Here is a 25,715-nt window from a genome sequence, read left to right as displayed (position 1 = left end):
CAATTTGCTAGCATTGTGTTTTAATCCCTATGTGAAATCTTGATTCGTTGAAGGTCTGAATTTAGGATACCATAAATACAAATTTCCAGGGCATCCTAAGACAGAGCAAAGTATCATATACAAACCATAGATTTTCCCAGGGCATCTTTCAATAGGTTGCTGGTATTTCTTTCTTACATATCTCCCCATATTCCCCACCTAATGTTTGGCAGTTTTGCAATAAGGTAGACATTAAGAACTAGTAAGGTTTAATAAAACCTGTGACATCCATGCATGGATCTTTCCCAAATACCTTTGCTGCAAACTGCACCACCATCCAACTTCTTCCCAGTATTATTCAGCCATCTTCCAGAACATGACGGGAGAATGTTTATTCAAGGCCGAGATCTTGTCTGATGGATTACAATAATCAGAGAATCAAATAAAAGGGAGGGGTAAAACCAGTGGTGGGATTCAATTTTTTTTACTACCGGTTCTGTGGGCGTGGCTTGGTGGGCGTGGCAGGGGAAGGATACTGTAAAATCGTAATTCCCTCCTGATCAGCTGGGACTCGGGAGGCAGAGAATAGATGGGGGTGGAGCCAGTCAGAGGTGATATTTACCAGTTCTCCGAACTACTCAAAATTTCCGCTACCGGTTCTCCAGAACTGCTCAGTACCTGCTGAATACCACCTCTGAGTAAAACCAATCTATCAGCCTTCCCAGTTAAACCACATAGGAAACAGGAGTAGGTGAGCTAATTACACTTTATTGTAAAGCTGCATTAACAGAATCTTGCAAGTCTGAAAGGATAAACTTTCCGCCACCATTTTTAAATACCTAATCCATTAGTCTTTCATAAGTTTCTATTTCTGACTGCTAAGCAATTGGGAATTCCTGCATCTCTTATCTGATCATTTCCTCAGCAGCATCTTCCCTTCGTCCCCAAGGCCATCCTATTAACATCATCTGTGAAAATACAATGAGATGTAAAAATCTTCACATATTAGGATGTAATCTCTTAAATATATCTGATCTGGCAGTTTCACAACCTTAGTTAGATGGGGCTTTCAGATTTCGCTGGAAATTCCAGATGACCACTAGGTGGCAGCAAAGAAGTACAGAGCATTTATTCTTTGCTGCCATCTAACTGTCATCCAGGTTTTGTAGCCCAAACCTACTAGCACTAAATTAAATAATATTCGACAGGGTTATTGGGTGAGTTTCATGTGTTTTAGTAAGACTGTCCATTTTAGTAGTTCAGACTGTCACATCAACAAAAATAGTTGCTTTGAAAACTGAGCTAACTTCAAATGCTTAAACTGTAAGAAAACATTATATGAATATGGCAGGAGGCCTAGGCCTGAAAATTCATTGGTGCCCATGAATGACTTTCTTTTCTTAAATTTATTTTTTTAATAAGTATAATTGGGGAAAATAATTATACCCAAGCATCATTTAATAGTGAGATGATCAGCATATAAATTTAATAAATAAATAAATGTTATACTGGAAGGGTGATTCTTTTTTCTTTTGGGGGGGAGGCAAATACGTCAGTAATTATGTTAGTAGTAGTTGTATCATCTCTTTCCCTAGTGAGCAAGAAAAACAAAAATATTGGCGCTAGTAAAAAAACAAAACAAAACCTAAGCACATTTGTATTCTAAGCATAATTGCATTGTTGAACATTTTTCTCCAGAAAGAAATGGAGAACAGACAGAAAATTAAGATACAAGAGAGATAGATAATTTCCAGTGATGGCTTTGTTGTTTGATTTTTTTTCTGGACAGACCAACCCAGAGTCTCACATTCACAAGTAATGCGAAAACCTGGCTAGCCCAATTCTACAAGCTGCATCCACTTCTGGACATAGCCTGGAGGTGGCATTTTCTAATAGGCTAAAAGACAGATGTCATCTTTATGCTACAAGGGGAAGTGGACTGAAGTCTAGAAGAAGTGACTATCATACAGAGCAGCAGTCACCAACTGGTAATCCGTAGATCATTGGTGGTCCACGAGAAAATTTTGGTGGTCCGCAGAAAAATTATTTGCATTTTTTATATTGCACTAAATCAGGGGTCCTCAAACTACGGCCCCTGGGCTGGATACATGCAATGAACGTTTGTGTTGCTGCAGAGAGTCTCCCCCTTCGGGGTCTTCTTATGTAGATCGGAGGAGGGAAGAAATTCTGACTTGGGGTCTGCTTCAGCCTCCTGGTGTGGGGCTTTGGGCAAAGGCTGGAGGGAAGTGCTGCTGGTGGCAAAGAGTTGGAGGGCCTTGTTCCAGTGGGATTGCATCATGGCCTGGAACTGGCTGACCATCTCTGCCCGTTGAGTTTCCAGGTATTCCCTCTGCTTGGAAAGTCTATGCTCATAGTCCTCAGTGAAGTGTTTCTGCTGAGCCTCCTTCTTGGTCAGATCCAATTTGAACTGACCTCTTTTGCCAACTCTTTCTCGTGGTGGCTGCTTAGCTCCAACAACTGCTTCCTGTTGGGGCCCTAAGGAGCCCGTGTGGGGAGGATAGGAGTGGCTGGGAGAGGAGGGTCGAGTACAGGCCGGTGAGGCACCCCTCCATGTGAGTGACATTGAGTTGTCCATGCCCACCCAATCACATGACCACCTAGCCACTCCCACCCAGCCGGTCATTAGGCAGATCATATTAGTGGTCTGTGGCATTTAAAATTATGACTTTAGTGGTCCCTGAGGTCCGAAAGGTTGGTGACCCCTGATATAGAGCACCATTTGGGTTGCTGATCACAGAAAACCTTCTAGCCGACTGATTCTCAACCTTGGCCATTGGAAGATGAGTGGACTTCAACTCCCAGATTTCCCAAGCCAGCACAGCTGGCCGTGGAATTCTGGGAGTTGAAGTCCCCACATCTTCTGGTGCCAAGGTTGAGAAACACTGTAATCTAGCCAATTTCTGCAACCTCCCAATGTCTCTACTCGGAAAAGAATTCTAGAAGAATTAATGAAATTAGATAGAGGTTAACTTCTTAATTCACACTGCATTTGTTTTTTAATTAGCTGGCATCAGATTTCTAAACTCTTCTTTCATACAATTCTGGGTCAATCTTGGGGGTTGGGGAAGCATCTTAGTCAAATGTTTGCAAACATTTTTCACACCTATCTGCAATTAATTAATTGCAAATTAATTGTACTGAAAAAAAAATTGCCCACTGATTTGGAATGATCTAGACATCAAATTAATGAAATAAGGTGTTTATTCCATGTAATTTGGATGGGAGATTAATCATTAATCCTTCTGGGGAAAAGAGTCAAATAAATCATACTAATGATTTCAGAATTTTCGCACTGAATTAAAAAGTACAGTAGCATAACATGTTATGCAGAGTTATGTCCTGTGAAACGGTGCTGTGAATTTTTTAAGCTCTATCAAATTTTTTTATACATTTTCAGATTTACTGCAGAGTCCTTCCAAAGAACTACCTTGAAACCTAGTTGTTTTTCTGAAAAGAAACAACCTTCAAAAGGCAAGAAAAGTAATTTGAAGCTAGATATATGCCAAGAGATCAACAATTACACTGTAGGTGAGTGGGAAAAACCTTGTCACCAACCTTAGGTCTATGATGTTGCAATCTGTCTGTCCATATATCAGGACCACCTGAGGGAATAGTGATGAAAAAAGGCAGCCATGTCCTGGCAATTAAAGAATCACCTCTTTTTTCCCCTGTATTAATTGGTCACAGAGACCAATTCACAGACCCACCTGCACTCCCTGGTACGTGAGGATCTGCAATGGGGAGCAAGCATTATCATTACATCACATCTTTACAGATAGTCCTCGATTTACAACAGTTCATTTAGTGCCCGTTCAAAGTTGCAACAGCACTGAAAAAGAGGGTTTACGACCAATTTTCATAGTTACGACCTTTGTAGCATCCCCATGGTCATGTGATCAAAATTCAGATGCTTGGCAGCTGATTCATACTTACGACCATTGCTGTGTCCCAAGGTCATGTGATCTTGGGATACAGATTGAGCCCAGATCCACTTAACAACCAGATTCCTAATTTAACAGCTGAGTGATTCACTTAACAACTATGGCAAGAAAGGATGTAAAATGGGGCACAACTCAAGTAACAAATGTCTCACTTAACGACAGAAATGTTGGGCTCAATTGTGGCTGTAAATTGAGGACTACAACTTACACAATTGTGAGCCACAATTGTACACAAGTGACTTTAAGGTGAAGTCTTTCTTTACAGGCTATGATCAGAGGCAAACAAATCCTGCTTGTTCTTATCCAATTATACCTTTAACCTTCATCTCATCTTGGAACTTCCAATTAATACATAATTGCCTTGCTACCCTCAAAAGGCTGGTAAGACTACTAGAGCTACCCAAATCTCTTTTTTATTGTATTTTTTGCAAATTGGGAATGATCGCACAAATGAAGAAAGTCATACAATTTTGTAATAATTGCATGATTACAGGTAATCCTCAATTTATAACCATTCATTTAGTGACAGTTCAAAGTTACAACCACACTGAAAAAAGTGAGTTATGACCGTTTTTCACACTTACGACCGTAGCAGCATCCCTATGGTCCCATGATCAAAATTCAGACGCTTGGCAACTGACTCATATTTATGACAGTTGCCATGTCTTGGGGTCATGTGATCCAGTGGCGGGTTTCAAAATTTTTTACTACTGGTTCTGGGGGTGTGGCTTGATGGGTGTGGCACGGCTTGGTGGGCGTGGCTTGGTGGGTGTGGCAGGGGAAGGATACTGCAAAATCCCCATTTCCTCCTGATCAGCTGAGACTTGGGAGGCAGAGAATAGATGGGGTCGGGACCAGTCAGAATTTTTACTACCAGTTCTCTGAACTACTCAACATTTCTGCTACCAGTTCTCCAGAACTGGTCAGAACCCGCTGAAACCCACCTCTGATGTGATCCGCTTTTGCAACCTTCTGAGAAGCAAAGTCCATGGACAAAGCCAGATACATTTAACATCCGTGTTACTAACTTAGCACCTACAATGATGCACTTAACAATGGTGGCAAAAAAGGTTGTAAATTGGGGCAAAACTCACTTAACAAATGTCTTGCTTAGCAACAAAAAGGTTGGGCTCAATTGTGGTCGTAAATTGGGGACTACCTGCTTGTGCTTAACTCCACGCAGTATCTTTTAAATGGTTTCTCATACACATGGATTGGGGTCTCTACAAGATGTTGGACTCAATTGTGCTATAAGTCGAGGACCACCTGCACACATTTTGTAGGATGATCTGTGACATGATGGTGGTTTCTGTCAGATGTCTCCACCATAACGATTTGGCACTGGGTGTCCATTGGCTTTTTGTGACATGGATAGCTCTAGGCATGATGTAATTGGAATCCACAAACTGATGCAGTCATCATTCACCACTTCCTTTGGCGAGGCCTGGTTTTTGCAGCCTGGGTTGATTTTTACTGATTAAAAAAATAAATAAATATCCGTGTGCTTTGCATGTAGCTAGGAAACAGGCTGAACCTCCTGACCGTATCTGATACCAAGAGACAGAAAGGAAATGATTCAGCTCAGCAATTTCTGCTCCAGTAGAATTGCTGTGGGAAATTCTCTTCAGCCTAATACATATTCACTGCCCATCGCTTTTTAAAGGTTGAGGTTTATGTTTAAAACTCATTTCAGAATCCCTTTCGGTCCCTCAGCACTCTGGATCAATGACTGAAATACAGGTTGTCCTCGACTTACGAAAGTTCCTTCGGTGACTGTTCAAAGTTACAACGGCACTGAAAAAAGTGACTCATGACCATTTTTCATAGTTACAACCATTGCAACAAGCCCATGGCCACGTGACTTACATTAGGATGCTTGACAACTGACTTACATTTATGATGGTTGCCAGGGATCATGTGATCTCCTTTTGTGACCTTCTGACAAGCAAAGTCAATGGGGTAACCAGGTTAATTTAACAACTGCAGTGATTCACTTAACAAATGGGGCAATAAAAGTCATAAAATGGGGCAAAACTCGTTAACAAATTTTTCTTATTTAGCAACAGAAATTTTGGGCATAATTGTGGTTATAAATTGAGGACTATCTGTACATCAATTGCTATATATGCCAAAAAGGAAGGAAAAGAACTAGAACATTCCATTTATTTGGAGATTCGTCACTTGAATAGTGCAGTGTCATTCTATTATCTACTTCCAAGAACACGACAGAGAGCCCGTTTGGTGCAATGGTTAAAGCAATGGGCTAGAAACCAGAAGACTGTGAATTCTAATTCCATCTTAAGTACAGGTAGTCCTCGATTTAAGACCACAATTGAGCTCAACATTTCTGTTGTTAAGTGAGTCATTTGTTAAGTGAGTTTTGCCCCATTTTACAGCCTTTCTTGCCACAGTTGTTAAGTGAATCATTCAGTTGTTAAGTTAGCAACAGGATTGTTAAATGAATCTGGCTGCTCCATTGATTTTGCTTGACAGAAGGTCACAAAAGGTGATCACATGACCTTGGGACACTCTAACTGCCATAAATATGAACCAGTTGCCAAGCATCTGAATTTTGACATCACCATGGGAATGCTGCAACAGTCATAAGTGTGAAAAAGGGTAATAAGTCACTTTTTTCAGTGCTGTTGCAACTTTGAATGGTCACTAAACGAACTGTTGTGGCTTTAACTACCTGTACAAAGCCAACTGGATGACTTCAGAACAGTCACTCTCTCTCTCTCTTTCTGCCCTAGGAAGGAAACAATCTGAAACCGCTTCCGAAAAATGTTGCTGAGAAAAACTGTAGTCCAGGCAGTCACCAAGGGTCAAAAACTGACAGGAGGAGGAGGAGGAAGAAGAGAAAAAGAGAAGGAAAACGGTTAGAAAGTAAAGTCTCCTTTGAGCAGAGTTCAGAACTGCACCCATGTCAGCGTTCCAGAAAAACCCCAACTCCAAGTAAAGACGCAGAAGCAAGCATTTTCCAAAGTTTTCTTTACTAGAATAGGCAAATTGGCACATCTGGGAAATCCAGAATCTGAAAAGCCCAGGTTTCCCTCAGTAAGTCAAAAACCCCCAAACCATCCCCTTTCTTCCCAGTCGATCACATGCTCCAATCAATGTCCGTTCCATCTTGACCCAGCCCCCTGACCACTCCTTCTCCAGATGCTGGATCGCCCTGACCTTGACTGACAGGAAGAATGCTATTATGTCTACGAGCAACCCCTCTCCTTAATCCCCCCTCCTACTTTCCCACACATGAGGAGGTGGCAGCATTGAAACTTCCGGTCTAATATGGCTTCCAAAGCTGACAATCCATTTATTTCCTCTGTGGCAATGTGCCAAGACCATTTGTGGAGGCCACCTAGCTGAGCAGATGGGCATATTGATTTGTTTAAAAACTGCTCATTTACATGCAAAGATCAAGGTTTGTCATCCAACTGAAATAAACATGCAGTGTATTTCACCCTAGCGAGGAAAGATATGACCGAAGGAGCTGCATGCAACTCATTTTACTGTCCAATTGCTAACTCATGAACAGGTAACTTCCAAGTTTCATGTTTTCCTACTTCGAACTCTTGTTTATTTTTTTACCTTTCAACCAGTTTGAAATTAGAAGATGCTTTCAAATACAGATTGCCCTCCCATAGCCTTACAAATAAAGATCTGTTTTCAGTATCGAAGGGCATTTCGCCTTTGCTATTTGTTAGACAAATGTATTAAAAAATTCTACCTGGTAGCTGTTCCAAACTGACCCAACAGTTTGTCTCACCTTGCTGATTCCTTATTCTTCTGCTACTTCAAGCTATTCAGGCATATCCTGCCTTTCTCTGATATGCCTGTGATAAGTTCTTGACTGCCTGCAAAAGCTGTTGCTTCCTGGAGCTTCTAAGCAATTATGTTCCCAGGAGAGGCTTACTTGTCATTGGAAAGCTAGATTGGGAAGAAATTTGGAAAAAAAATCGTAGCAAGAAAATATGTCTCATCCCACGCAAATATGCCACACTTTTAGGGAACTCTGAAAGAAGGATGCAATGAACTTGACGGTTACGTGTTACCATGAAACAGGTGGCTGCTGCAGCCACTTCTCAGAGCAAGGTGCTTGATAAATACTCCAGAGAGCAGTGCTGGTTGTTTTCCTGCTATTGGATGCAAGATAGGGCAGGACAGATCAAACTTTGCACTTATCTCTAGGCTGCCAAGGCACTTTGCACACACAGTGAATTACCCTGGAAAAATACCTAATATTGAGGCTGTTTTGTGAATGGACAAACTCAGTCAGCAGCCCATCTGTGCAAGTATCTGCAATGTACAGTAGTGTGTTCTCAGAATTTCAAAAGTGCTCACCTTCCTGTTTAGAAGTTTAGAGACCTCTCATATAAAGTGAGCTAGATGGCAGATCAAGAAGGAGATAATAAAGGGATGGATATAGGGATGCCATACCATCCAGTTCACCAGTTGACAGGTGCTTTGCTCTATGTTCTTTACTCAGAAAATAAACTTTTTAGAACCTTCAGATTCAGGACTAGTATTTCAGAGAGAGACTGGCTGATCCAGGGGGGAGAAGTCAAGTAGGGAATTAGTCTGGAATCCTTACTTAGACACAAGAGAGAAAGGCCTGACACCCAACCCCCACCCCCCACCCCTTGAATGCTGTTGAATCTTATCTAGTCTGGTCCAGATGCAAACTGCCAGTCTGGGAAGATTTCTGTGTAAAAGACATGAGCAATAAAGTAGCTAATTGAACTCTTCACGTATGGATCTGGTTGTTCGAGCCTAACATAGCCTGATCATTAGGTAAAATGAAGTAACTGCCACAAAGTGTCATGGAAGCACTAGTAAGACTTTTATATGAAAAACAAAATATTGGCTGGCCTTGAACACTATATATTTTGACTTGAAGGAGAATTGACATTTGCTATTCTGCCTCGGCCAGCAAAATCCAATCAAGTTTATGAGATTTTTAATTTTTCTTCTAGGACAGAGTATCTTTCCACTTAGCCTGTGGCAGACAGCAGGCTTAGAAAGGCAAAGAAATAAGAGTGCAGTCCTGCCAGGGTGCCAGGCTATGCTAGCCAGAAGGATTGGAGAGCTGAGGAGAAGGAAGACTCCATAACATACTGCAAGAAGCCATAAGAGTGTGTGGGTTGCAATGTTCGTCTTGCCCTATCCCTTCCTTGCTCAGAAATATAGATCATCCTTTATCAGCATCTAAGCATCACACCAGCAAAATGTTCAATGGGTTGTTGTTGTTGTTTTAGTCCATAGAAAAGAAGAAATGGTCATGACCCAAGTTCCTCTTTCAATAGATTGTCTGGTTTTGCCTTGAGAAATGTGCTCGTTTAGTTTTGAAGATGTGAAAATGTGGAAGAGAAACATTCATTATAATTACATGGTACAGCTTTTCTGCTGTCTGCATACCCATTGCTGTACATGTCTTGAAAACTGTGCCTTTTCTCTTTTAAAATTTTGTAAGCCGTTTCTTCCAATTAGAAAATGAGATTGTTTTACTGATAGGAAATAGTTTAGTTCATTCCAGGTCAAATCTGACTCTATTACATCTGTACTGAGATTACTGGGCTCTAGTAGGATCTAACTTTGTTGCTAAAGTCTGCTTTCCTCAGCCAAACTCCTCTCAGTTACCCAACCATTTACAATATCTAATTTGCTTTTCAGCTAAGAAACTACTTAAGAAAGTCTCATTTTACTGTGCCATCAACAATATAATAGCTGGGCAAGCCACATTTTTTTTCAGTGTTCTTAATCCTTAACTCACCATAATATGAGAATTCATCAGAAGAATCTACCTCAAGAGTTGGTCTTGTTCCATTTAGCCAACTAGCATTGTGGGTGCCAATTTTATTGTTGAAGTTATCAGCACCTTTCCAGACTTTCAGGGACACGCAGTCAATTGGAGATAAAACAAATCTGTTACACCATCAGTTTCACCATTCCTGTACTGGGGTAAGAAGCCAGAACGAAAAGGTGGGGTTGACATCTCCCGTGATCTGTCTGCAATGTTCATCTTATGTCTCAGGCATTTTTGAGCCAGCAAATGCAAATGTTAATAATACTATTAACTCCATAATCCCCTTCTCTATACATAAGTACCGTAGAAATCTCAAAAGTTTCTAATCTTCCAGTCTATATCATGCATGACTTCTACCAAGGACACAATGCTCTAAACCTTGGCAACTTTAAGATTTCTGGACTTCAACTCCAGCATGGCCGTCTGGGGAATTCTGGGAGTTAAAGTCCAGAAATCTTAAAGTTGCCAAGATTGAACACTTCTGCTCTAAAATACATTCCTCATTGCAGCTCCAAATTGGACAGTGCTTTGAAGTCAGGGGAAAAAAAAAACATTTCAATTCCCTTTTTTGGTTTCATGCATGTTGAAGATTTAGAGCCATGCTTCCTAAAAAATGTGGCTTTTTGTGATTTTATCTTGCAGATGGGAACCATTTGTTGAGGATATGGAGGTTTGAGACATTTCCCCTCTAATTTCTATTTGATTAGATTGTCTTCTACCTCTTAATTACATTGTGAGCTATTTAGCTGTTTAATAAATGTCTGTTTAGTCATTGTTTCACTCTGTTCCCCAGTATTATTCTAATCTTCCTTAGCATGTTTGTCCTTTCAAAGTATTTCCCAATAGGACATGCAAAATTGCCTTAAAAACTGTCATATGAAAGAAAGAAAAGGATGCACAATCTTTTTAGAGCATGAACCATCTTTTCTGTGGCTTGCCCAGAGCCACATTTCAAAAACTGAATGGGGACAGGACAAATTTGTCTGCATTTAATTTATATTTCCATTTAATTAAAATTCAGTGTAACCAAGTAATGCATATAAGAGGATTATTTCCCATCTGTTTAATAATTTTCCTTTTTGGTCCCATTACAAACTGAAGTTCAGTAGCTATTTTTGGAAGGATTTGGGAAACTGCAGCTAAGTTTTTACAGGAACTTTTTGTATCCCGAGATTGCAAGCTAAGTAAAATTTTATTGAAATGTGTGTCCCCCCCCCACTTTTTTTTTTTTTTATATTGCTGGTGATCTGAACAGAGCTGTTTATTGATTCTTGACTGTGGAGTTCTGGTAGTAGAAGTCCACATATCTTCAACTTGCCAAGGTTGAAAAACTCTGATGTAGACAAAGAATAAATCTACTCTTTCTTACTTACCTATCACACTGTTAAGAATGGGTCATAAAAGCAGAAATGATTCTATTTTGTCAATGGTTTATCCCTTAGACATTCTCAATGTGATTGTAAAAATGTGGTCAAATGCAGCTTTTTGACTATATGAGAGACTGTTTGGTCTAGTGGTTACAGCATCAGGCTAGAAATTGGGATATTGTGAGTTCTAGTCCCACTTAACCATGAAAAATAGTTGGGTGATTTTGCACCAATCGTTATCTTTCATCGAGCCCGTCTCACAGGATTGTTGTTGTTCTGAGGAGAACAGCAGGAGGAAATAATATTAGGTATGTTCACCATCTTAAGTTATTTATAAGAACAATAATGGAGAGATATAAATAAAAAATTAAAAATATGCAATGAATAAAGCTTCTGGTCACATGGACTGTTTGGGGCCATGTTCACATAAACAGCCTAATCATCTGTTAAAAACTGCTACGTCACGTGGAAATATACCAGGCAGGCAAATGGTAGGAAGGTGTTAATGTTATGAGAAATGTCACTGGAGAACATCTTGTGTACACTGAAGTATATATGGAAGAAAGAAACATAGTTTACAGTGCACTGGTGCATTTTTTCAACACAAAAATGACAAGTGAGATTAAAGCATATTTTCTCATTAAAAGGTGTTAAACTCAGCATTTCAGAGCATGTGGATCTGCCAGCATAATTTTCCTTTAAATGCTTAACTTGTAGAAATTTGCAAAGGCAGGTCTCTCTATACCCCGCCTTCAACCTGTTCTCTGGGTGGAATTGCCTAACATAGATACCCACACAGGAGGATTCTTTTTCTGGAACATTCTCACAAAACTGCTGCTGTTGCACATCACAATATCTTAGAAAAATATGCAAAGTGTTTGAGGTAACATAATGTGTATGTGCATGCGAGCACTGCTGAGAGGTGGAATCTTACCTGCAAAGGGTTAATGAAACAGACCTACGAATGTAACAGAAAGAACTTTTTAAGGAATTACATGAATTACATTAGTAGTCAGTACCAATTCTTTTAAAATGATTATGTCTCTTAAAGAAAGAATCAATTTTTGGAAGACCTCAGTGAAGTAACTGTTTCCTCTGGTTTCTGTAAGAATATGCCTGTAGATTTTGCATGAAGAGAAAAAAACAAACATATAAAAGGTAAAGGTTCCCCTTGCATATATGTGCTAGTCGTTCCCGACACTAGGGGGCGGTGCTCATCTCCGTTTCAAAGCCAAAAAGCCAGCACTGTCCAAAGACGTCTCCATTGTCATGTGGCCAGCATGACTAAATGCCAAAGGCGCACGGAAGCTGTTACCTTCCCACCAAAGGTGGTTCCTATTTTTCTACTTGCATTTTTTACGTGCTTTTGAACTGCTAGGTGTCTTAGACACTGAGCTACTGTGTCCCTGTATAAAATATAAAAGTCCTCCATTGTTTACCATATTTTTCAGAGTATAAGATGCAGTTTTCGCATCCTAAAAGAGGGTGAAAATTTGGGTGCATCTTATACACCGAATATAGCCAAAAACATGAGGCACAGAGGAGGCAATGGTCTATGGCAATCCCTGCAGCCTGGAACAGCTGATTGGGGGTATTCCGGAGGCCGATCCATCGCCAATCAGCTGCTTGTGCTGAATCAGGCTGCAATAATGTGCTGAAGCTGACGTGGCTGTTTGCCATTTGCTGCAAGGACTGTCAGAGTTTGCAGCAGCAAGCAAAACACAAGCAGAGGAGAGGAGTTTCAGTTTCAATTTTAGTTTCAGAGATCAGCACAGCAGGCAGCTTTAGAACAATTGACCTAAACCATGCCCAGGCTCCTTGCTGTCTCCTTCCTTGTTGCTCACACAACAAATACTGTTTCAGTTTCCAAACAGTCTCACATACTGACAGGACACTAGCCAGATGAATACCGATGGATGCTGGTAGGCAGAGGCAGATTTTTTTTCTTATTTTCCTCCCCCAAAACTAAGGTGCATCTTATACTCCGGAGCGTCTTATACTCTGAAAAATACGGTATATATTGTCATGCATTTCTTGAACTTCTCAAGAGATTTCTAGAGCAGAGGTTCCCAAACTTGACAACTGGTGGCCTTGGTGACTGTATTTCAAAGGAGACAATGCGTGTAGCGTTCCGGGTGCCTACCGTACTGCAATCCCAGATGGGCCCAGGGATGGGTTCTACTTATCTTTACTACCAGTTTGCATTGTGCACGCGCACGTGCGCTCTTCTGCGCATGTGCAGATCAACTTTGATGACGTCCAGGACAGTGGGTGGAGCCTCCCGGCGGTTTTACTACCAGTTCTTGCGAACCAGTCCAAACCGGGGGCAACCAACCACTGGATGGGCCTATTGGAGAGTGATGGGAACTACAAACTATGTTTCTTTCTTTAACCATTCACACACTGGAAGACCACCAAGTGAGAGAAGTTTTTTGGAAAACAACGAAGACGTATGGTTAAAGAATAGGGAAACCATTTGGGAAAATAAAGAAATGAAAGGTCAGTAACTTGGTTTATCACCAAGATCAACAAGGTTTGTGGGGACTTAAGAAAGAGCCTTCTGCTTAAGCCTCCCTTTGGATTTTCAACCCAAAGGAAACGGGCTATTTTTTTTAAAGGTTATCTTTATTTTAAAGGTCATCTGTGGATATTTGAAAAGGTGCTTTAAAACACACTTTTCCTCAGTTTGCAAACTGAGAAAAAAGCTTTTGCTATTATTGAATAGATACAACAAAATCTTAATACAATTTATGTTGCAAACCACTTTAGGAAAACTAGATCCTTGAAAAGGTACAAGGAAACACATTCAATGAAATAGGGAAGAAAATAAATAAGTGATGAATTAAGCAACACTGTGCCTCCTGGAGTTATTTAAAGACGAGCAGTTTTGCAGAACTTATTTTTTTCTTTTTAAAGAAATTCTTCACACAACACATATGCCTAAACAAGCTGTTCCCATCACTAGTACATATAAAACTGTGTTGGATTATGCCCATTACAATGTATTTCCTTCCTAATTCTGCCTGGCAACAGTCCCTGTGTTGTCATGTGATGCCTATTCATCTGGACCGAAAGGAGAACTCTGCAACCCATGTGGTTTTGCTCCATGCAATATGTTCAGAGGCTGGAGGTTGTAGCAACACAGCCACACAACTTCAAATTAACCATGTGGCCTCCTTATACTTTTGTGGTATAAGTTAATATGGACAGAAGGAGAGGGAAATCCTCCAGGAAAACATGCCCTTTGTATTCTGTCTCACTGGTGTTTTGTCTTCTTGAAATTAGAGATGACCAAAGAAGGTATACTAACAAGACTTTTGTTCCCCCTCCAGAGTGTGATGACTGACTGATTGACTTCCTTCCTTCCTTCCTTCCTTCCTTCCTTCCTTCCTTCCTTCCTTCCTTCCTTCCTATTCATATTTATTCATTTATTTTAGAACTCTACTTAAAAAAGAAAGAAAGAAAAAGAAGCCAGGAACATTTCCTTACATAGACATCACCTATGGTGACATTCACTCTGGCATGTAAGAAGGTTTATTCAATTCTGTCTGATCAGGGAGCGCAATATTTTAAATTAAATTTTGCTTTATAATGAAGTTTTCCTCAGGTCTGTTTGTGACACTACAGAACTTTCAAGAATGAAGCAAGAGGAACTGCCTGGTTTAGTCCTATAAATTCAGAGTCAGCATTTATGGAGAAACTTGGAAGTGACAAGTTAAGTATACTTCTGCAAAATTACATAATAATTATGGTCTTGAATCCTTTTCAGTAAAGTTAGTTGAACTGGCTGTTACGGAGACTAGGCATTGTAAACTGCAAACCTTGTCTATTGTTATTATCCAAGAATTAAATTTTCTGCATTCTGAGGAATCAAAGGAACTTTTGCACTGGTTGATCCTAAGCTGACAACAAAATCTGTATACCACTCTTTTGATGAAAATAGTATTTTGGTTTGAACTGTTTTGAAGAATTTACTTCTTATCAGCTTAATTTTATTTTTAGTATGTATATATTTATGGGATTTATTTACTGCCTAAAATAGCCGTAAGCATTTTATGTAGAACAAATCATAGAATAAGATTAGTGAACTTAATAAGTACTACTGATATATGGTTGTTCTAATTAAAAAGCAGCTTGAAATCAAAACCTTTGTGGCTTTTATTTTAATCTATCTCCTTGGGATTCATTGTAGTCAAAGGTGATATTAAAAAAAAATTGTAGGAGAATAATTATAAGCAGGGCCCAAGCATGCTTATATTATTCCAATTCATTCCTTATGGCCAATGTTTAGAACATATGTATAGCTCTAATAGTATAGCTAAGTACCGTAAGTAGAATAAAATAAAAGTACTTACAAACTGATGCTGAAGATCCAAAGGACGAGTAAAGTCAGCTAAGGAAGTTACCTGCTATGATTAAAAAGTCAGTATCTGTAAACTTTCTGTTGTTATCCTGGAAGGAAGGATATTCTTAGAGGCACTAAATCTTCTAATAAAGAAAGGTACAGCAGAGGCAAACAGAAAAACAGAAGAGAGTCTGCATGCATGATGATTAAGGTAGCCTTAATATTATACAAAATGGAAAGATCAAGCTCTCTCTCTCCTCTCTCTCATCAAATGCATCAGTTCAGAATCTCTGTGCCCCCATAACAGACCTAACCCCCCCCCACACACACACACACCCTTGAAGTGCCTATTTGCCTTGACCATTAATAGATCAGATTCTTGTGTATAAGTAGCATGAAATAAACTTTTGAACTCTATCCTGGCTCCTGATTTCTTGCACCAGACATTGTCTTTATTATCAGAGTGTTCTTTATCCAATTTCTTTTGTTTGCTTGTTTTTACGCTTTGCATCTCATTATTTTGGGATTTTCTTAGAATACATATGAATACCTCTGTGTGTGGGTTTATCGCTTATTCCATTTTTAATAGTCACAGACATATTGCTGCCAGAAAATGTAGTTAATATGGTATTGGTGACACATATAATCAAAACACAGACAACCAAATAGCAAAGGGATTTCTTAACACAAAATATGGGCTCCACAGCAACTGTGAATTCTTTTATCTGAAATTCTGTGAGGCTAGTATTTTCAAATTGGAGAGATCTAATTATTTATTCACCAGTATGCAGATAAAACCTATACCAGAAATCTCAAATTTCATTATCTTAACCCTATTTATAACATAGTACTTATTTATTAAGAAACTATATAATAATTTATAATCTTGTAACCCAACCTGTGAACAAATTGTACTATTATCATAGATAAACATATCTGGGTAGATCTCCCAGTACCAGATTTCTCATCACTAATATAACTCAATTACTGAAAAAGAGAATTATTAATTTAATGTATGGGGATTTCCAGATCTGCACATTATCTAAAACATAGCCGGAAATCATGGTTTCTGGAGTAAATCTTCAGCTGCAGCTCCTGTTTTAATAGTGGTGGTTTGATAATTGGGGAGACAGAGAATTATGAATCTAATGTTAGGTTAGAATACATTGTTCCTTTGGCCCTGTTCCTTGTTCAACTGTCTCTGGACCACAATTTTAAAAAAAACCTGCTACATAAAGAACCTGGAATATAGAAGCTCATAAAATATACAATAGCTACCTTGAGTAAGGCTGGCCCACTGCAATAGAGGAGCTGTCATAAATACACTTTTCAAATTAAAAAAATATCTCAAAACAAAAATGATGAAGTTTTTCAGGAGGCTATTTTTCAGGAGACAAAGTTTTGAGCAAGATGCAATGGTTAAATATGGACTGTTTAAACTTACGGTAACCAAGCTTTCTATTATGAGTAGGAAGTATTTGCAGTGCTTTAGAGATTGAGGACATAGTGTGTATATATTCACTCAACATTACATAACTGATTATTACCGTAACTTCCAGTCTCTATAAGTTGCATATTGCCTACCCAATTACTGTACGCCTACAATAAATGAGTTTTCACTTCACAGTAAGAGCAAATGGTCTACCATGACCATGTCCCTCAGTTACAGCCAAGGACAATTGCAAAGAGAAAATAGCTTCACAAGCAGCATAAACTAATTTTGCCTTTAGAATTACTGGTAAACATCTTGTGAGGGGTGAAAGTTGCATGGCTGTCTGATGTTACTGCTGTCTTCAAAGAGAGAAATTTAATTTAGTAAGAGCAAAGATGCATTTTTTTTTAATAAAAGCCTGGAGGTTTGATATTTTTTACAATCCTACAACGATTACTGCGGAAAGACTAAAACATGGAACCTACGTTTAGCTTGCTTGAATTCTATAGACAGGTAAGATTTATTAGATAATAGATAAAAAAAATATCAGATAGATTCCAGAGAAAACCAAACATGTTTTGTAGCAAGGAGCCTATAGAAAAAGAATTAAGTACTTAGGCTAATGTTGGGATGAAAATCTATTTTAATACCTCATGCCCTTGGCTCTTTTAAAAAAATTTCTACATGCTAATCCCTTTTTTAAAAGTCTGTTCCTTCCTTTGGGTACACTTTGTTGGGGCTCTTCAACTTTTAGCTTCTTATCTCATGATCTTCCAGCTTTTAGACTATTCCAGGATAGTATTTCTATTTCCCAGGCTTACATGATGATTTAATTCTAAACAAACTGACCACTTTCTTTTATCACATATGCATTTCTTTGTTTCCTGACATCTCAGCTCTTCAACAGATGGGAATGATCATGAATCTTTTGTTAATCATCTCACTGATTCAATGAATCATTGTTTGGTCTGCTAAACAATGCAGTACAATCTAGAAGATTCCTGCTATCTCTATCTTCCACATTTCAGAAACTCTATTTCTAGCAGCCCAGAATCTTGGTATGATTTTTTTTTAAAAGAACTAATTGGTAAGATATAAAAGATTTTTAGAATGTGTCATATGTATCCCTTTGGCAAGGACAGGAGAGCCAAGTCATAATCAATTTTCTTCAATTACAAAGTATAACACTTGTTTGTGCTACATCTCCCAGGATTATGTCAACATAAGAAAGTATTATTGTTATTTATGATGATTGAATAATAATGATTATTATGCCCTATTCATATGATCAAGAGACTGTTGGCATCTGTCCTCCCTTACGCAGATATACACAAGCAGATATACATACAATGTCCACATAATACTCCTGAATGATCTTCAAATGGATAGTCCAAAGGCTCCCATCCCTGGGAAAGTAGATTTTCTCCCTGCAGATATTCCTTTTTTTTGCCTCCATTCACTGCAAAGATCAGCACTATATCTCTGTCTTACCATACCATGTGGCTTGAGGAGGTGCGTATGAAGTAGGTCAATCCATTTCTAAATCAGCTGCTTCTCCAAAAGTAACACTGTGAAGATGATTTTGCAAAGGGGCCCTCTAGAACTGTAGCTAGTTGTGTTTTGGTTTTTCTCTTTAACATGAAAAGATAATGTTGAGGAGAAAAACACAAGGGTGAGAGTAGAACATCTGCTGTTGTTCCTGTCTTCCCCCACAGGCTTCCTGGAAGAAGCAATGGTTGGATTAAAATAAGAAGATAGGAGGGCAGTAGAGAGAACTCACTTATTGAAGATTTAGGAAGTGAATCCAGCAGCAGTGTGGAAGGGCTTCTAGACCATATTGACGCAGTGGTTAGAATGCAGTATCGCAGGCTAACTCTGCCCACAGCCAGGAGTTCGATCTTGACCGGCTCAAGGTTGACTCAATCTTCCATCTTTCCAAGATTGGTAAAATGAGGACCCAGATTGTTGGGAGCAATATGCTGTTATTTGTAAACTGCTCAGAGAGTGCGATAAAGCACTAGGGAACAGTAGATATGTTTAAGTGCTATTGCTATTGCAATTGTTATAAGATCTGAAACAAAGTCTGGGAATGAAGCCATATGAAGAATGCCAAGATACAGAGCTATACAATATAATATCATAAAAATAAAAGTGAGCCAAAATAAATATCCTGAGATGGGTTTAATTATATAGCTCTGATATGCATATTGAATTGTGGATCATAATTAAAGTAACTATGGGGCCATTCGGTGGGGATGATAGAGATTATATTCTATCACAGGAGTCTCCAAACCTGGCAACTTTAAGACTTGTGGACTTCAACTCTCAGAATTCCCCAGCCAGACATGCTTCTAGATATCTCTTGAGAAGTTCCAGAATTCTGCGAGTTCATAAGTCTTAAAGTTGCTAAAGTTTGGAGGCCCCTGTTCTTAACACACTCAGAGGACAACAAGTTGGAAATGACTGTTTTAATTCAGCTTTGGTTTTGAACATTGGATGACTCTTCCAAACTTGGAGTGACCTCTGAGGGGGAAATCTGATATTCTATAGCTCCTGGGATTTTTACAATACTTTTTTGTTCTTTAAGAAATATGGTTACCTCTATTATTTTGGGCTACAAGAAAAACAGCATGCTTCATTCAAAACCCTTTCTGTGATTGAAAATGATAGAATAAATGAAATTATCATTCCAGCCAGGGCTTCAGTTATGGGTGCACAATTGTTTAAGCTGCTTCTGCAGTTGTCATGGGGATTCAACTAAGCAGTTGTTTACTTGTTTACTAAAACAATTGATATGCCATCCTCTAACTACTAAAACTCTCAGGGCAGCTCATGGCTATCATAAAACAATATCAGATCCAATATTGTCCTTTAACAGAATGAAAGAGGAAATTGCACACTCAAGCAGAAAAGCGTTCTTTGAAAAGATGCCACCGAAGTGACAGCTGTCAACTTAGATGAAAGGAAGTCAAGGACATTCCAGGTGAGACACTCTGGGAAGGACGCAACCAACTAGGCTCTCTGCATCCAACTTCACAAGACAAAAACAGATATGGAGTGGCTGATGATTTATACCAATTCACAAGTGTCCTACGGTGTGTGGGGAGTGGGGCAGATGACAAACATTTTGTTGCTATCACAAGGTAAGCTCTCTACTCCTTTTTGCATGTGTGCCATGAAATTGTACACAGACATGAAGGGAAGAGACTCACAGCACAATACTGCTTTCATCATCCTGCAGGCATCCCTTAACAGAAATAATGAGGAAGTTGTTGTTATTAGTAAGCAAAGAAAAATGGTTGCACATTTAGATACCCAGAGTCTTTCGAAGTTGGGCGGCATACAAATGTAACAGCAACAACAACAACAAACCGCTGACAGAGCTCTCAAAAATCAAATAAGGAACAGCAGCAATTTTACAAGCCAGCGCACTTAATGAGGCCTCCAAATGTTCATGTGTGACATTCAGAGTGGCTACCTAAGCACCTGTTTTAATGAATCCCGAAAGGTTTGGTCTTCATTCAACAGCTGCCTAGCTGATCATCCGCTACCTTTTATCTAGATTATTTCTGTTTTATAGAAGTCTTTGAGCCCAAAAGATTTTACGTCTGCTTTGCATGTTAAAGAGATGTAGAAGTGAATTTCCTAATTCTCCCTCAAGCGAAATGCACTACCACCTTCAATTAAATGCATTACTTTTATCTTACCAGTGCAGAAGGCAGCTGGCCTGCTGTCCTCCAGATGTGTTGGATGCAACTGTTTGATAAGGACAGAGATGACTCCAGCTGCCCAGCCCATCAAGTCAACATTGCTTGAATTTTCAAGATGTATTTTGACACAATTCCTCATCAAAGTTCTTTTTTTTTTATTGAAAAGGTTTTCAAATACAAATTTTTCCCCCTTTTTCCCCCCCCTCCCCCCCCTCCCTAACCCCCCCTCCCCACCCTTCCCCCCCTGTGACTTCTTCGTAACAAAAAAAAACCCTAATTCATAACAGATTACTTACTCCCTCCTCAAAATACTGACCTTTACTTACTAAAAGTATTATAAATCCCCCTTTATCCATACATTTCAGAAAAGAAGAAGAGAAAAAAAACAAAAAAAAACAAACACATTATACTATAACTATTATAAAATAACTTCTAATTTAGCATAATAGTGTTTTATATCTATACATTATTGCAACAATTCAAAACCACCTTCCACTTTAAAACTATACGATAAGTCCTACTTTAATAACATTTCAAAGCGGGCTCCCCATAAAATCTAATTTAACATTTATTCCACTCTATCCATTTCCTCCACTCCCCTAAATGTATCACTTAAAAATCCCTTTTCTTAAACTAATCAGTCTGTAGCTAGCTTATTCACCCACTGTCTTGCAAATTTACCATACACAACAATTCTTGATATCTTTAATTCACTGCCCACACTACTTAAAAATATATATATATATATATTCCATTATATCTAAATAAAAAAAGAAAAGACAATAACTTTAAATTTATAGTCCATATAATATCTTCTTGAAGTCTTTCCACTGGATTGTTAAAACCAACATCCATAATAGGGTAACATAGCTTGCTGATGCAACAGTTTATTCAAGATCTCCAATCATATCTGCCCCCATCAGTAGTAAACATCTTCTTATATATATAAAAGTAAAAACAACCACCCGAGTGACATTATAATTAAATTCCATATAATAATAATTATGGGTTTCATCAGGATTATTAATTTCCGTCATCGTGTTGGGTAACAACCCGATCTTCTGCATGTCCCAATGTGATTCTCTTGCCTTATAATTCAAGATAATTATAATATATTTATCAACACAAAAAGAAGTTTCAAAGTAGATAATTCAAAACCATCAATTTGAGGCTCTTTCCATGTCCCAAAATTACGGCAATGCAGAGATCTGCCACTATCCTCAGGATGATATTGACCAATATGTCGCCTCCGCTATGTTTTCACATAATCATTCATATTTTAAAATCACTGGCTTCACTGTTGCCCTCATCAAAGTTCTTGAGTACACTTAGTGGCCATGATCTGACTTTTTATGGATGGCTAATTGGTTCATTGCTTTGTTAAAATTATACCACCAGTTTGGTGTCGTGGTTGAGGCATCAAGCTAAAAACATGGAGATTGTGAGTTCTAGTCCTGACTTAAGCACAAAGCCAGTTGGGTGACCTTGGGTCAGTCACTTTTTCTCAGCCCTAGGAAGCAGGCCATGCCACATCAACTTCTTAAATCTTGTGAAGAAAACTACATGTGCAAGCAGTTGTCAGGAGTCAACACTGATTTCAAGGCATCAGAAAGAGAGAAAAATGGTTTAAAAAGGTTTTATGAAATATGTAGGAAAAAATGGACAGTTTTCTCCATTAGAAAGTAAAGGATCTAGTGGAACCCATGCTTTTTTACTTGCTCACAAATGAACTTGATTTAAGAGTAAGCAATGACTAACCAAATTTGCAGTAAACTATTTAGAATGATAGAAACTGAAAATGACTATGAAGAGAACCAGAAAAAATTCTTTGAACTAGGCAAATGCCAGCAAAATTGCAAATGCAATTCAGTTTAAATAAGTACAAAAGGACGCATATTGGAGTAAAATTTCATATTCACATTGATGTAGTCTGATATGTCTGTAGATAATTGTAAAAGGATTATAGAAACATATAAAGATGTCAAGTCAGTTTACAGCAGTGGGGAAAGGCAAAGGCTGTGCTACGGTCCATTAGGAAAGAGATTACAGGTGCCCGACGTGTCTCGTTGGCCCACCTATCACGTGCCTAAGTGGAGGTTGCTGCTCTGTAATGTTATTGGAGGTTCAATAATGGCTGGTGGCGATACACTCGCGCTCTGGCACGAGAGCGGAAGTTAAGTTTTTCCCGCCAAGACCAAAAGCCGAAGAGGGAACTTGGATTTCCTTCTGAAATGGCCAATGTATTAGAAGGTCCCCGCGTTTGTGTTAGCGCGAGTCAATTGTCGCAATTCATCGGAAAGCCAGTCTGTTTCGTGGATGCCTTGAAAAGATCCATCCATCTGGGAAATTATTCTTTCTATCTGATGGAGAAGGAAAAAATGCAGCAATTGAGCTAAATACACCTCTTGAAGAAGAGATCTCTGGCATTATTGAAGTAGTAGGAAGAGTTACAAATTAATTGAATATCATATGTTCATCATATATGCAATTCAAAGAAGATAAAAACATGTTTGATCTTTCAATCCATGAATTTCCTGAGTACTACCCTTTCAGTACTGATGCATGACTGATGCTTATATTGATATTGTGAGATCCTTTTATAATGTTTATTGAACAAAACTATGAAGAGCATCAGTGAGGAACAACTTTTCTAAAAAAAATCTAACTTTCTAATAATTTGTTATGTCTACCATATGTGACAAACTTGAATTTCATATTTGTTTTCCTTTCAGTGGACAGTAACCTATCTTTAATGTAAACATTTTGAGATAAATATATGTACGTGAAAAATACTCAAATTCAAAGCTTCACTGAGCAAATCACGCTTCTACTATAAGAAAGGCTCAGCCTGACTTGAGTATGCCAGGCTTGGAAAGAATGGCAAAGTTCCTTATCTCCTACATATGAATAACCGTCTAAAAAGAATAACACAATTATGGAAATGTGTACATGATATTTATCAACTTCAACTATTTTTGATATGTTAATGAGGCCTGTTAGCGGTGGTAGGATTCAGTCAGTTCGCACCACTTCGGGAGAACCGGTTGTTAACTTTTTGAGCAGTTTGGCAAACTGATTGTTGGAAGAAATCATTAGGGCAGAGAACTGGTTGTTAAATTACTTGAATCCCACCACTGCCTGTTAGCTGATTTGATTTACCCTCTGTCTAGCCTACAATTAAGCTTCTGTGTAATCTTACAATCTGTTTTGAGGTGGTATCATTTTCATCATTAATAAATACTTTAAATGTGAAAAAAAAAAAAGGAAAGAGATTACAAGAAAAAATGCCAATATTTTTTAATGTATCTGGCAGTGGTATACTATGTACAGGTAGTCCTTGACTTACAACAGTTCCTTCAGTGATGTTCAAAAGTTACAACGGCACTGAAAAAAGTGACTTATCACCATTTTTCACAGTTACATGATCAACTTTTGCAATCTTCTGACAAGCAAAGTCAATGGGAAAGCCAGATTCACTTCATAACCATGTTACTAATTTAACAACTGCAGTGGTCCACTTAACTAATGTGGCAAAAAGTCGTAAAATGGGGCAAAACTCACTTAACAAATTTCTCACTTAGCAATATAAATTCTGGGTTCTATTGTGGTCATAAGTCGAGGACTACCTGTATAGAGTATGTCTTACTATCTACAAGCATACATGATATTAATAACCATTAGAAAAAGTGCTAAAGATGACAACCAAATTATTAGGTATCCTGACCATATTGCTTATGAGAGAAGAATAGATTGTTTGAGACTACTTTGGAAAAAAGGCAATTAAAGGAGACATGATTGGAATGTATAAAACCAGGCATGGTTTTATATGGGCAAGTCAGTGTTCTTTCTGAGTTGGAAGAAGCAAGCATTCAAATACAAGCTGCAAGGAGATGAATACACTTCACCTCCTGCTTGTGAGCTCCCAGAGATATTTGGGTAGCCACGATGAGACTAACCCAGTTTTTGGTTATTCATTTTTAATAAAACATTTTACTTTTTATCATTTGCTCCATCATAAATGATAACAATGAAATATCAGAAACTTTGGGCTGGTGGGATGAAAATCCAGCCATCTGGAGAGGTGATTTAGATCTAGACCAGAGGTCTCCAACCTTGGCAACTTTAAGACTTGTGGACTTCAACTTCCAGAATTCTTCAGCCAGCTTTGCTGAATTGAAGTCCACAAGTCTTAAAGTTGCCAAGGTTGGAGACCTCTGATCTAGATGACTTTCTAAAATAAACATGAAAGAAGGTAGAACAGAAACGTACACTGTCTCCTACAAGGTTTTTAATGCTCACCCAACTTCAGAAGCAGATTTTCAAATGCACAGAGTATATCACAGTCCTTATTTTTATCTGGATCGCAATATTTTTAGATGTTTTCTTTTAAGAATGGGTGTGAATTGTTAGGCCATTGTGGTATGATTTACATGGTTAGTTGACTCTTCCATCCTTACCAAATGAAGCTGCTCTCTTAGCAATGGTGGATCTAATTGCACATGGAAATCATGGGCTATATTTTCCAACCATTCATAATTTGGTTTTTATGAATTTCGCAATAACTAAAGTGCAAGTGATTTTTTTATTAGAAAAGTAACATAGAATGAACTTGGAGCTGGTTTATTGCTGTGAAGCCAATAGATTATGAGTTATTCCTACTCGTGATAATGAAAAAAATCAGGACATGCATTGCTATATTGTTGTTTAACACTCTGAATTGTACATGTAGATTTGAAATATAATAATTGGTGTCAATTAAAGATCCTCTGAAACTATCTAGTGATATGACTTTATCATTTTTATTCTTCCTATTATTATTTATTCTTCCTAGGAATGGTCCTTCATTTGAAAAAAATTCTAGATCTAAACCCCAGTTCAATATATTTTCTTGGCTTTAGTATAAAGTGGAGCTATAGCCTGGATTATATTTTCTTGATTATATTACTTTGTAAAAGTGTGTGTGTGTGGAGAGAGGGGGGAAGAGAGGGAGGGAGGGGAGGGAGAGACAGACAGACTAGGACACATTTGAAGGTAGCCCTTTGGTTTGTACATTTCTTAGTCATGCCAAAAAGAGGGGGGGGAAACTGTCTAGAAGAAATAAATTTAAGATAGCA

At 38.5% G+C, this 25,715-nt stretch overlaps 2 long non-coding RNA genes and 1 pseudogene across 4 annotated transcripts in view; 2 read left to right on the top strand and 1 right to left on the bottom strand.

The window, feature by feature from the left end:
* The window catches only part of LOC117661378 (uncharacterized), a 51,128-nt gene extending 33,683 nt beyond the window's left edge, over nucleotides 1-17,445 (top strand). Inside the window, exons 5-8 of one of the 3 annotated variants that reach the window (XR_015732733.1) lie at nucleotides 1,769-1,967; nucleotides 3,398-3,528; nucleotides 6,695-7,479; nucleotides 8,918-17,445. This is a non-coding gene — a long non-coding RNA (uncharacterized LOC117661378). Of the gene's footprint in view, nucleotides 1-1,768; nucleotides 1,968-3,397; nucleotides 3,529-6,694; nucleotides 7,693-8,917 lie in introns of those variants that run through there. The other 2 variants (XR_015732732.1, XR_015732734.1) reach the window with 2 other exon arrangements.
* Nucleotides 1-25,715, bottom strand: part of LOC148115134 (uncharacterized) — a 71,027-nt gene that overhangs the window by 10,767 nt on the left and 34,545 nt on the right. The gene's annotated exons all lie outside the window — the stretch shown is intronic.
* On the top strand, nucleotides 22,779-23,233 carry LOC148115135 (replication protein A 14 kDa subunit pseudogene; annotated as a pseudogene).

The sequence above is a fragment of the Pantherophis guttatus genome, chromosome 2 (assembly GCF_059756535.1).
Source record: "Pantherophis guttatus breed Tessera chromosome 2, ASM5975653v1, whole genome shotgun sequence".
In the NCBI taxonomy this organism is placed as follows: Eukaryota; Metazoa; Chordata; class Lepidosauria; order Squamata; family Colubridae; genus Pantherophis; species Pantherophis guttatus.
The sequence above is the reverse complement of the archived record's forward strand: the minus strand, read 5'-3'. Positions and strand labels throughout refer to the sequence as shown.